General features: G+C 35.4%; 1 long non-coding RNA gene across 1 annotated transcript; it reads left to right on the top strand.

The window, feature by feature from the left end:
* The first annotated feature begins 1,614 nt into the window (after positions 1–1,614).
* Positions 1,615–11,559, top strand: LOC147650390 (uncharacterized). Its single transcript, XR_015276696.1, has 3 exons — positions 1,615–1,869; positions 7,212–7,322; positions 10,385–11,559. It is a non-coding gene; the product is annotated as an uncharacterized LOC147650390 (long non-coding RNA).
* The last annotated feature ends 1,032 nt before the right edge of the window (positions 11,560–12,591 follow it).

Raw genomic sequence — 12,591 nt, 5'->3', positions numbered from 1 at the left:
TAGGATTTACTTCATTCTGGTTATTATATCAGGATGCAGATAAGAAGACAGTTGATAGTTTCCTAAATAGACATCAAGAACATATTTATCAGGCGGATAAAAAAAAATTAGAAATAGAAAATGCTTTTATCAGAGCTCAGCTATCATTTTTTTTTGCATTTTGTTCCAAGAAAAAGGCCAAAATTTGGAAGTTCCATATGCAGATTTTCAGAATGGGTTCATATTATTGTCTTGGGTAACTTCTGATGAGCAGCAAGCAGTTATTGTGACCTCAGTAATTTAGCCAATAGTAGACTAAATATAAATTTCATAGTCTAAATTAAGTCTGACATCTGTAAAAAGCTACATAATTTTTTTATAGAATATGGGAATGGAAGAATTAAATCAAACTGGGAAATTTTGTAATTTCTTTTTTTAGAATTTACTTAAGAGAAATAAATCTGAACAGAATTTACAAATCATACCTATTACAACATTTAATGTTAGTTAGAAAAAAAAAAACAAACAAGCCCTAGCTTTATTGTACCTAAATTTATTTTTAGAGGTAAAAGCCATTCCACCACTTTTTGGTTAAAAAGATTTCAAACCACACACTAAATTTTAGTTTAGTGAATCAACTGTCTATAAATACTACTGCGAGTAACTTGGAAACGTGTCCCTAGCAGTTCCTTGTTAGTTCAGTTCTAATGTGTAGACTTTATTAAGTGTCCAGAAAGACAAATGAGTCCCAGGATTGTTTCAATCAGTGTTTTATTTATTGACAGGCTTTACCTATGTCATCCCTTTGGTATATTTTTAAAGGTTTCTAAGTTTATTTTTAAAGGTTTCTGTCATGTTTCTGACCATTGTGTTTTGTAACTTATTAAAACAGCAGTAATATTTAATAATCACACAGGTTTTCAACTAACTATTTATTGAAAAATTATAGCTGAACTTGAAATTCCAAGTTCAAATTGTCAGTAGTGGAAAATACAAACTGGGCATGTTACCACTCCCAATATTTTGATGAAAAAGGATTCCAGCCATATTGCTTATAAATTAATCTGCTCATTCATGAAACAGAAAATTAGTTCATCGCTGTATTAATCCCAAAAGCAAAGAAGTGGGAAATAGATGGCAATTCTGTTAGGAATTCTATAATTAGGGATTATAATTTTTATAATCCCTAGTCTGTGCTGTCTAGGCACAATCCAGCTCCAGTGTAAGGAAGTGTTCTCCTGTCAAACGTGTTTAAGCTTGTGAGACTTGCATCAAAAAATTATAAAAGATGGAAAGGGATGATAAGGCAGAAGACTGGCTTTATATTTTCACTTAAAAAACCCTGATGACAAGTTTACCAGAAAATAAAATAAAATATGGTGTCACTAAATGATACATGGAATAAAAGAGCAAAAGTCCAATATCCAGCTCACATTTCTGCCCTACTCTACACATTTGCCTGGCAGCAGTGGTAGCTCCAATTGTGCTACTAGAAAAGCTGGCAAGGCTTTGAATAGTAACCAGTGGACACTTTAACTCTGTTAAGGTCTGAGAACACCAACCTTCCCTAAATGGAATCACTTCAACATCACAGTCCCTGTACAGCTGCTCTGCGCTCTCTCCCAAGTCTCAGGCAGCTTGGACTCCTTACATGTGACTTACATAGAACATTTTCACAGAGGGTACACAAAGACTTCAATTTTATGTCCCCAGACAGAAGGGATTTTGACTCTTTCTTGCTTCTGTGCCCTTCTACAAGTGCTCACAGGTTTTCCATGGCTGTTTGAATATAAAGAGGGCTGTTAGCTCAGAAACACCACTTGGGAACAAGAAAGTGTAAGTTCAGCAGCAGAGGAGGAAGAATGAACCTGCTTAAGTAAATTCTGAGAGGTAATTTCCTTCTGTGAGAAAACTGTCTGCATAGGAGACACACAGTAAATATCATATATTCTGCTTTATTAAGTCTTGTCACACTATCTCATATGCCAGTAAAGTAAACTGAAGATACAGGAAATTGTGAAAAGTTGAGTGTAGAACTGGTTGAAAAACCATACCTAGAGTTTAGTTTTATAGAGAGATGTGCATGGAGTAGAATTTAGTAGATGAGTGGTAGATGAGATTACCTTTTTCTAGCTGATTGAGAGAACAGAAGGAATGCTTGAAAGCTTTCAGCAAACAGTGAGGAACCACAAACATGTTAAAAAAACAGCTTGTCATACAGAAGACTGACAAATGCATAAATTATATGAAATACAATAGTTAAGGAAGCCTAAGATACTGTTGTTTGGGAGAAGCAAAGAACAAATACACTCTGTAGGTTTTAAAGGCCGAATTAGACAAATTATTTGTCACATAATTATCACAGATTTAGATAATCTTGTTTTATCACAGGGAGATTGAGGAGACAACTATTTGACTTCTTAAACCGTTTGCAGTTCTGTTGTCTACACAGATTCAATTTATGAAATGGGGTTATTGTAATTTCACTAACTGTGAAGATAGTTGTAAGGATAAGTTTATGGAAATGAGGAACTGATAAAAAATTGCCTTTGTGAGGCAGGTGAATAAATGAAAAGTAAAAACCATGGAGAACAATTTTCAATGTTGTGGAAGTTCTTACATGACATGCAATTAAGTGAAAACAGCGGATATGATCCAGAAAGTTGGTGATGTTGTAAAATGCCTATCCTAGAATGCATTATAAGAACATGAATTTCTTGCTAAATTAAACATTTTGCTTTTATCTTAAATAACATCAAATCACATTTGTGCAGAAATTGTATTTGAGTTTTTAAACTGTGAAAAAAAGCCAAAAAGTCAGTGTGAATTACCAGGGGAAAAAAAAAAAAAAAAGGTAAGGTCCATTCCCAACAAAAAAAGAGACACAAAAATTTCTTCAATTCTGTGTTACAGAGGGAAATTAATGAATGTGCTGTGATAGGAATGATTCCATTAGAAAAAAAAAAAAAGTGTTTTGTTGCTCAGCTTGACAAATGAACTGTACATTCACAATCCCTATTGAGAAGATAAGAATAATTTCTTGTGCTGAGAAAAGAACGTAAGTGCTGCCATCTCTGACCACTAATAAAAGCTATTAAGGAAGCAGCAGGGGACAAGGATTTGTTGGCTCCCCCTGAGCAATGGGTTTGTCTGCGTTCACTCTGGATGTGCACAGAGAGTGTGGATATTCCTCGGAGCAGGGGCTTTCCCTCTGCCCTGCTCGCAGGGAAATATTGAAATCTGGATTGCTTTGCTGCTCAAATGTTTTAGAAGTGCTGCTGAGGAAGGGTGGTTTCCAAAATCCCGTGGATTCACTCTGGACAAGCAGCTGCCAGCGTGGTCCTGCAGTGCTCCACCACAGGGGCGTGAACGGAGTGTTCCAAGTGACCAGCTTAATTTGCACAAATCCTGCTTAAACTTGCTGCTTTTATCTTTTCTTTTTTCTTTTTTTCAAATGTGCTAGAATTGTTCAGCAATTTAAAATTTACCAGTGATGCCCAGAATAAGGACTGAACACATGTACAACTTTTTATTTTTTAATTTTTTTTTAAGAAAAAGAGATTCTTCTTGGGCTGAAATTGCAGGTTTTGTATTAAGAGAAAACCAAACCAAAAAACCCAAAAAGCTCTCTTTTATAACTTTGTACACAATAAACACACATTTGAATATCATTGAAATAAATACATATATTTGGACCATATATTTGGAGTTTGAAAATAAAGAAGGGTGTAGAAATAAAACAACAAAGACAAAAAAAGCCAAGAACAAGAAAACAATTTGTGGTATGGAGTATCACTAACAAAAGGGACAAAATTAGGAAAAAAAGAAAACAGCATTAACAGCAAGTACAAAAATTCATCAGCAAAAATTTAAATGGAGAAGAAAGGAAAATAATAAAGAGAGCTCAGAACAGTCCATCATTGAGGACTGTAACAGCAAAAGTGGAAAAGAAGATTGAAGGTTAAAACAGCACTTAATTAAAACTATTAATTGAAATTGTATATGATTGCACAGGGAACTGTTATGTCAAAAGCTAGTGAATATTAGATTAAGTGCACAAATATTGCCCCTTTCATTTTTTATTTTTTAATTTAAATAAGTTCCTAGATATAAAGGAGTCTGGAAAATTCCATTCCTTCTGCCTTCATTACTTGAAGGAAAAAGAAAACAAAACCCACATTCTTCTGATCTTGGAGACAATCTGAAATGTTGTCAATGGGACAATTTTTAACACTTCTACAAATTTAGGGAGACTCATATTGAATTTCTACCATTATAATCAAACTGTTCTGCTACTGTGATGCTATTCAAAAAAACTATTACGTTTTAAGCTTTCATAATGTCTCTGAGAAGTGCTTCTCTCACTGGTCTCAGAGTCAGTATTTGTGTTAGGAAAAATAAACTTTCATTTCAGAAGATAAGGGACTCAATTTGCCAGTATTCATGTGAGCTGCTTCGACTCCCTCAAATTTGAGCTCTGTATATCAAAAAATGGCAACAGAAAGGGTTATCTGCACTCCCACCAGAGCTGTGTGTGATTTAACAGGTGACTGCTGAGAACTGTTTGTCACACAACATTAAATGGAAGGAAGTGAATACAATGGATTAAACAGGAGTGCAAATTGGACCAAATAGTTCAGGGAAAGAGGTTGAAGAGAAGATAAAAATATACAAAAAATATTACAGGATCAAAAGAGAGAAGCAACAGAATGAATTTAAAAGGGGAAGGTGGAAACAGAAGATAGATGAGAAAATTAGGAGAGCAAAAGCTAAAAATCAACTGCTTAACCAAAAGATTGGTAATGTATGAGCTGGCAAGAAAGTTCTAAGGTCAAGGTGATAAGAACATACATAGAGTACTGCAGGAACACAAGGTTAAGAGTCCCACTAACACCATAAGGACCAGGGGACTGAGTGAAGGCTGTAAATGTGTTCCAAAGCACTCTGACTCATTTAAACTGTGCACAGAGCAGCCCCTGAATTCAGCACTTGCCATTTAAGCCAGCAAACCACTGGCAGACTTATGGTGTTCCTGACACTGACAGTGTTCCTGACCAAACCCTGCTTTTCATCTGAATTTCCTCATCTACACAGTGATGCTTATAATTCTTAATTAATTTTTGCAAAACAAAATTTGTTATGGATGGTTTTTCTTTTGTGTAGATTTTCTCTTATCTGTAGATTTAAGCTAGGAAGGACCCCTAAGTTTATGTAGCACTTCTTCATTAAGGAATTATCAAGCTTGTTTCTAAGTTGCAAAATACAAACAGAAGTATTATAAAAGTATGAATATTATTATTTACAGAATCACAAATGGTCACGGTCAGCAGAGGCATCTGGAAATCACCATTTCTCCATGTCTCTACTTAAGGAGGGTCACCTAGATTAGTCTGAGCAGGTTAATGTCCAGATGGCTTTTGAATATCTCCAAAGATAGGGACCTTATAACCTCTCCAGGCAACCTGTGCTCATTCACCCTCAGTTAAAAAGTTTTTCCTTCTGTTCAGAGGGAACCTTTTCTGTTTCAGTTTGTGCCCATTACCTCTTATCTTGTTTAGGGCACCATCAGAAATGTTCAGCTTGGTGAATGGAATAAAAGACAGGCATGGTCAAATGTCCAGAACTCAAATACATTACTTCAAAGAGACAAAGTGTTTTCTGTTCCAGCTATTCCATCACATCGCTGAATTCTCTTGTATTTCACCTATAGGCAAATTCACTGTGCAATGCTGCATTAAAACATCACTTGCTCCTTCAAATGCTGATCAATATCAAGGACAATTGTTGGAATAAATTAAGTAATCCAAGACAGCATAAAGTCCAAATACTGCAGTTTAAGATTTAAGACAGTATAAAAGAATATAAGCCTTTCCTAAACTATGTAATTAAGAACTAATAGCTATAAGCTGAAATTAGGGAGAGAATAGCCAAAAAGGGCTCATGAACTGATGCAGATGGAATCTATAAGGTGAAGATCTTGATAACCTGGTTGAATTGAGCTGCAGCTGTGAAGCACTGCCAGGCTTTAGAAGCCAATGTGTGAAGTAAACAAATCAACATTAGCAAACAGTAGATGAGTGTATGGAGATTATTTGCTCTTCCAGTAAGTGAAGGGAGAAATGTCCGCTCATCATCCCCTCTTTTATCTGAGCCTGAGCTAATGCCTGTGCAGTCAATGGAATTTTTTCATTGACTTCTAAGATGAAATAAAATCTTTTGAAACAAGGGAAAACCTAGTTCCTGGAATTTTCACTATCTGGAATGCTGAAGGAGGATAATATGAAACCAAATAAAACTGATTTGACACTTTTTTCCTGTTGAGAGCAATTTTTGTTCCCCTTAGGACACCCCTATTGTTAGCAAGCTTTTAACTCATTTGGCTAAATTGCTTGAATAGTATAATTTTACTGTAACTCCTTAAAATCACTAGCATTTTGCCAGTTCAGCTTCATGGAAATCAGTTGAACTGGTAAGAAAGCATTTCAACAAGGCAGTGGATCATAATACTCTAAATTTTTTGCATCTTTATTTTTGCTGTTTATATCTTTTGTTTTCTTTGTAGGTTTCCCTTTTTACCTTCTAAACAATTCTGCTCCATTCTCCCACTCTTTATTCTTCCTGATAGCATTTTCTCAAATCTGAGTTCCATTTGGAAATGGAATTTGTTTACTCACTTTCTTGGTTTACAGCCCAGTCGCTCTACATCAGTTCTGTTCCCAGCAAGGAGGCAGGAAGAGGAATCATACGGTATTTTTACAGCCATTTGTTACTGCTTTGATGATTTCACAGCTCTCTGGACAAGCTGTCACCTGATGGATGGTTCTTTCTGGTGGGGTGGGGTTTTTTCATCACTTTTCATCTTTAATAACAAGAGATGTGTATGTTCATATGCACAGGAGAGTGTGTGTTACCTCCACACCAGTGTGCCCAGCAACATTAAACAGAACATTCCAGAACTACTCGATCAGAGACTAAGAGAAAGGTCCCCAGGTCATTTGGTAGGATATAAAATTCAGCAGGACTTTAATTAGATTAAGTTCAACAAAATATTTTCTTTCCAGTGTCCTTCCACACAGCAGAACTTTTCCCCTGGCTCTCTGTAGCTGTGAGAGGATGAGGTATATCAGAGAGATGAAATGATGAAATGGCATGGGGCTGCCTGGGCACAGCTGGTGGTAACTGAGCACCAAGAGTCCATCCACCACTGGCCTGTTCATCTTCTTATTCCACAGCCTCCATGGAAAGCCTGCTCTCATAAACTCCCACAACCATCTATGAGCATGAGAATGATGAGAAACAATCTTCTGAGAAACCAGCTCTGTGTTTACCAGGAGCAAAACCAGGTAACAGTGGGAAAGAACAATACAGGATATTTGACAGTCCCTAAGACTGCTTTCTAACAAATCAACATGCCATAACTATAAATGTATCATTCTCCTGGATAACTAGAATATTTGTCTTCACTTTTAACATGGAAAACAGGAATTCAAAATTAATTAGAAATAGAAAGACAAGTCGGAAATTTAGAGATATTTACCTTTGGTAATAAATATGAACATTTTACTATTTGAAGGTATTGTTACCAGCATTTCTGGAAAGATAATTTTGTTTGGAGAAGAACTAGAATTTTGTACATAAGTCTTTATTTGTATTTCATCAGTTATTGGGGAAAAATAAATAATATTAATAAAATTAATAATAAATAATCATAATAACAAAAATATATAATTAAGTCTATTATATTACAATATATTGCATAATATATAGTGTGTATAATATATACTATATATTATAGTATACATTATAGTATATATAATATTTTAAATAATTACTATAATAATAATAGAAATACATTTTTGAAAAGTTGCTAAGTTTTGCAATGAGATTTCAGTCTGAGATGGAACAGTGTGTTGTATGGGCAGAAAATGTAATTCCTGAATATTACTGATCAAATTATAATATTGTGAAGTGCCCCAAGTTGGTTTTATTTGTTGGTTTGGTTTTTCATCAACATCAACACCCAAACTTTGACAAACAGAGAGAGCCAAGAGTTCAGACAGTGCTCACAGACACAAGGTGTGAGTCTTTTGCTGTTCTGTGCAGGGCCAGAAGTTAGACTGTGGTGATCTTAGTAGGGTCCTTCCAACACAGAATATTCGGAGATTCTGTGAAATATAACTCATTGCAGCTAATGAGGATGTTCATGTGAATGAATTACCCTCCATACTGCGTCTTTCTCCAAGCAAAATGCTTTTATTAAGAAGAGAGGAAGAAGGCTGAATTAGATCAATTTCTTGAGCACTATCTTAATACAGAAAAAAACAATTTTAAAAACCTTATATGCCAAGCTTTGTGGGAATGGTCACTTAAAAAAGAAAATACAGGCTGTGGATTCAAGTGTAAGCAGCAGCTTTACACGGTGTCACTGAGACAACTGATGCCACAAATTGAGGTAAAATGCCAGCTAGGATTATTCCACTGAATAATCAGAGGAAGAGAAAATATCCATCTCGACTGCTATCTGAAAGGATGCCTGGAGAACAGACCTTGCTAGCTGGCCTCTCTTTTAACCACTCCAGAGAGCCCCTCTGCCAGAGCAGGAAGGCAAGAACCGCGTAATGAGCCACTGAAACACCGCGAGAGAGCCACAGACAAGGAGCAAATCTTGGAGCTTATTTCTGAAAGTGGGAGCAAAAAGAGGATTTCACCATTTTGTATTTCAGATTGGAGTGGCCCCGATTGCAAAATGTGTGTGGTTGACCTCAATTTTGTGCAGTGCAGATCTGCAGCTCAGGTTTTCACAAAGCTCTCATGCTGTATCTGCCTCTGAATCAGACTTCATGGCTTGCTAGCTTTTTCACTAACATATCGTAAGCTCCCTCTTGTCATTGTACAAATACATCAATTTATTTAGGGTCTGTCTTTTAACAGATCAGTGTATTTTGATCTCCTCTTTTAGTCCTGGCAAAATAACTTCAGCACAACCACTGGGGCTGAAGATTCCTCTTTTTATACACTGTATATTCCTCTTGTGTTTGAGAGACTGTAGCCTAGCTGAGATTTGAGAAACAGTAACTTTATACAACCTTTTAAAGGATTATGTATAAAAATACTAAAATAATAGACTGCTAGCAGAACATTCAAAAGTAAATGAGCATTGTAATCTATTCAACAAGTTCATAAACTGGGCATCAATGGCCCTGGTAACACTGTGAGGAATATTCAAATTTCATTGTCCAAGTGATCTCTCACTTTTAAACCATAGCCAAAATTGAAGCCAAACTCTGCAAAGAAATGTTCTAATATTGAAACAATTGAAAATGTTGAAATACTGAAATTTGAAAGAAATTACAAGGTCCTCTTCCTTATATAAAATGTCACTGATTTGTCAGAGGCATTGAAACCCATAAAACAACAGACTAATTAAAATATTATTTTTAATATTCTAAATATATTTGATAGCATAAGGTTTATATACTAGCTAACATCTGTGTGGAGATGTTCTGTTTGGAGAATAAAGTTTTAAGTACACTCAGGAAATTAACTGTGCTACTTGTCTTAGTGAATAAGTGATACATTTTGTGATGGTAAGTACTTATTTCAATGTTTTTCTGAAGTCTGAGAGCTTAGAAATTCAGAGGTCTTATAAAGAAGGATAAGTTAAAATAAAATAAAATAGAACAGAGTAGGATTTGTGAAAAGACAAAAAACCCACTCTAAAAATCTCTAAGAAACCTCTTAATAACGGAAGGCTGGTTGGCTCCATCTCAGAAAAGGTATTTATCTTGAATTTTTTTGTTATATCAAAATGTGTCCAGTGAAATCAAGTGAAAGGAGAGAGAATATCAGCCTTGTCAACCATCAATGTAGAATTTAAGCACTGAGCAATTAAAGACCTGCAATACCTTTCATAAAGATCAAGTAGATCATGCTTTTCTTTAAACAGAAATAATTACACTGCTCATTCATTAACATCTTCATAAATCCTATTAATTTTGAACTACTATATATCCTGGAAATGCAGTTGAGGCTAAATGAACCTCATTACACAGTGTCCATGAAAATGATAATAGGGCTAAAGATGGGACGTGCATGCAGATGGTAATAATTAATTGCTCATCTTCCAACTTCACAAACTCTAAATCAGCAGTTCTATTTTTAAAAATTGTTTTTGTTTGCTAGAGGTATTTTACTACAGTCCACTTTCATTGGGGGTAGTTTCTTTTTAATGGAATTTTTTAATGGTGAGGAGATAAACATAGAGTGATTTTTATCTATGTTTTTGATAAATGAATGTCTCAGCAAAATTTTACAGCTAAAAAGGTTATTTACTTAAGAGAGATTTTCTGTATGTTGAAAGGTCAGATTTTTTTTAGATTGCTGTGAAATTGCTTCTGCCTTTTAGGAAATCTTCTAAGACGGCTCCTCTCCTTGTAGTGTTGACAAGGACACAGGAAGGATGTGGCCTGAAGAAATCAAATGAACAGCATAAAATCCTAGCTGCAATCTTCTGTTGCCCAGTTTGTAGGGTTTGAAATTCTGTCAAAATGTTGAACAAAACAAGAAGAGAGAGAGGACTTCTGAGCAAAAATCAATAACCAAGTCTTTTGAACTGTCCATGTACAAAGTTCTAATGAAAATGTCCTTGAGGGAAGTTTTAATAGTGGACTTTGAGATTGGCTCCTCCATTGCCCTGATAGCATTGTAGAGCATTTGAAGTTTTCAAAGGTACCAATGCACAAAAGTTTGGCTCAGACAGCTGAGGCTGGGGATGCCACTGAGGGATCTCAGAAGCAGTGGTTTGCCATTGAAGGCTGTACAGAATTCTGTATGTGTTACTTGCACTGTGTCAGGTTTAGCTGGAGGCTACAATTTACTTCAAGGGAGTTTGTAAGACTTTAAATAGCATCTCTCCATGTACAAACTAATAAGTGATCAGATGCACAGTGCACTACAAAAAGTGCTCTGGTCCAGCTAAAGGGATTTTACTTAATATACTGTAAATACATGGAACTTTTATATAAATACAATTTCTAAAATGTTAAATAAGATTTGGATATAATATCCCATTAAGTGGGATTACATTTCTTTGTATCTGTGTGAGCCTGATAAAAAATGCAAAACATTGAGTACAGCATCAAGGTCATTCTGGGAGAACTTCCACACACATTAAACTGAGGTTAAAATGGTTGGTAAGTGAGGGTTGTACAGTAATTGCACTGCTGTTCCCCTAAAATACAAAATACAGACATTTACTGTCCCTTTGGAGCATTTTTCCCCCCAGCACCATTGAGAATTCGTATGCATTTACACCCAGTTAGTGTTATTAGAAGAAAATCTTTTTGGTATTAACATATAAGATATCTGGCACAAGCACAGGAAATGTTTCAATTATCAGAAGATGTTAATTAAAAATACCCAAAAATTATATTTTTTTTTCATTATATGATGTTTTTATATGTAACTCATGTATCATAATAAAGAGGTATCACAAAGTCAGCATAGGGATTTCCACAGAGACAGAAAAACAGCATTTTGAAATTACTTTTGCTTAATAAAATGGAGCCTTTCTCACTTAAATTTTACAACTGTGTTTTAAAAAACTGGTTCTTACAACTTTTTTTTTTTAAACATTCTAGCATTCTGTTTATTTCAACAGAATTTACCCTGCAGTTCAGTAAACATTCTGCAAACATTCAGCCTGTGCTGCTGCCTGTGAAAGCAGAGCCAAAAAGCCACTGCTGGTCAAGGTGAGTAGCTCATCTCTCCTGCCCTGGTCAGCTGGAAACTCAGAGAAAACAATCGCCCCTGGCTTTAGATCACCTGGGCATCCTCAGCAGACACAACACAGCCATGAACTACCCACACTTCCCTCAAGTCTGTTTACAGTAATGCACCTCACCCCTTAAACCCACCAAAATTCAGCTATTTAGGCTAAAGTACTTTACTTTCCCTTCTGATGTGCAGCCACTGATCTGATATTTACCAGGCAACTGTGATTTTGCAGCCATTGCTGCACAAAGACTTTTCCACCCACAGATCCTTCCATATATATTCAGGTATTAATTATGGCAATACAAAGACTGATAAAGATACCATACACATTCTCAACATTCAAAATACACAGAGAACTGTGATAGTAAGTTATTTTCCCACTACATTTATATGCAGCCTCAACATGATGGCATTAATGCAAAACAGGAGCTGTTAAAGTAAATCCCATAGTTAGAATCAGGACCAAGGAAGTATATTAATAACTACAAAGAAGCACATGAAGAGTTAGTGAAATAAATTGTTGTCTGTAATTGTGAATGGTTTAATTTATGGGAAGCATATCTATAAATACTAAAAGGTGAAGAGACGAGAGTTCACATCTATCCTATTATGTGCAATTGAAAAATATCATCATGAAATCACACACTGCTTTAAAGTTTCAAGACCACAATTTAATGTTCATCCCTAGTGTGTGAATAATTCCTGAATGAACATGAACTGAGTGCTTAGAGAATTCTCAAATACAGTGACTTTCACTCTAGAGTTCTGTTAATGACATTTTTTTCACTCCATAATGGAGAGGAAGCATAATTCACTGAGCTATTTCGTCTTCTATAA

The sequence above is a fragment of the Cyanistes caeruleus genome, chromosome 15 (assembly GCF_971803275.1).
Source record: "Cyanistes caeruleus chromosome 15, bCyaCae1.hap1.1, whole genome shotgun sequence".
NCBI lineage: Eukaryota > Metazoa > Chordata > Aves > Passeriformes > Paridae > Cyanistes > Cyanistes caeruleus.
This window is presented reverse-complemented; position numbering and strand designations above follow the sequence as displayed.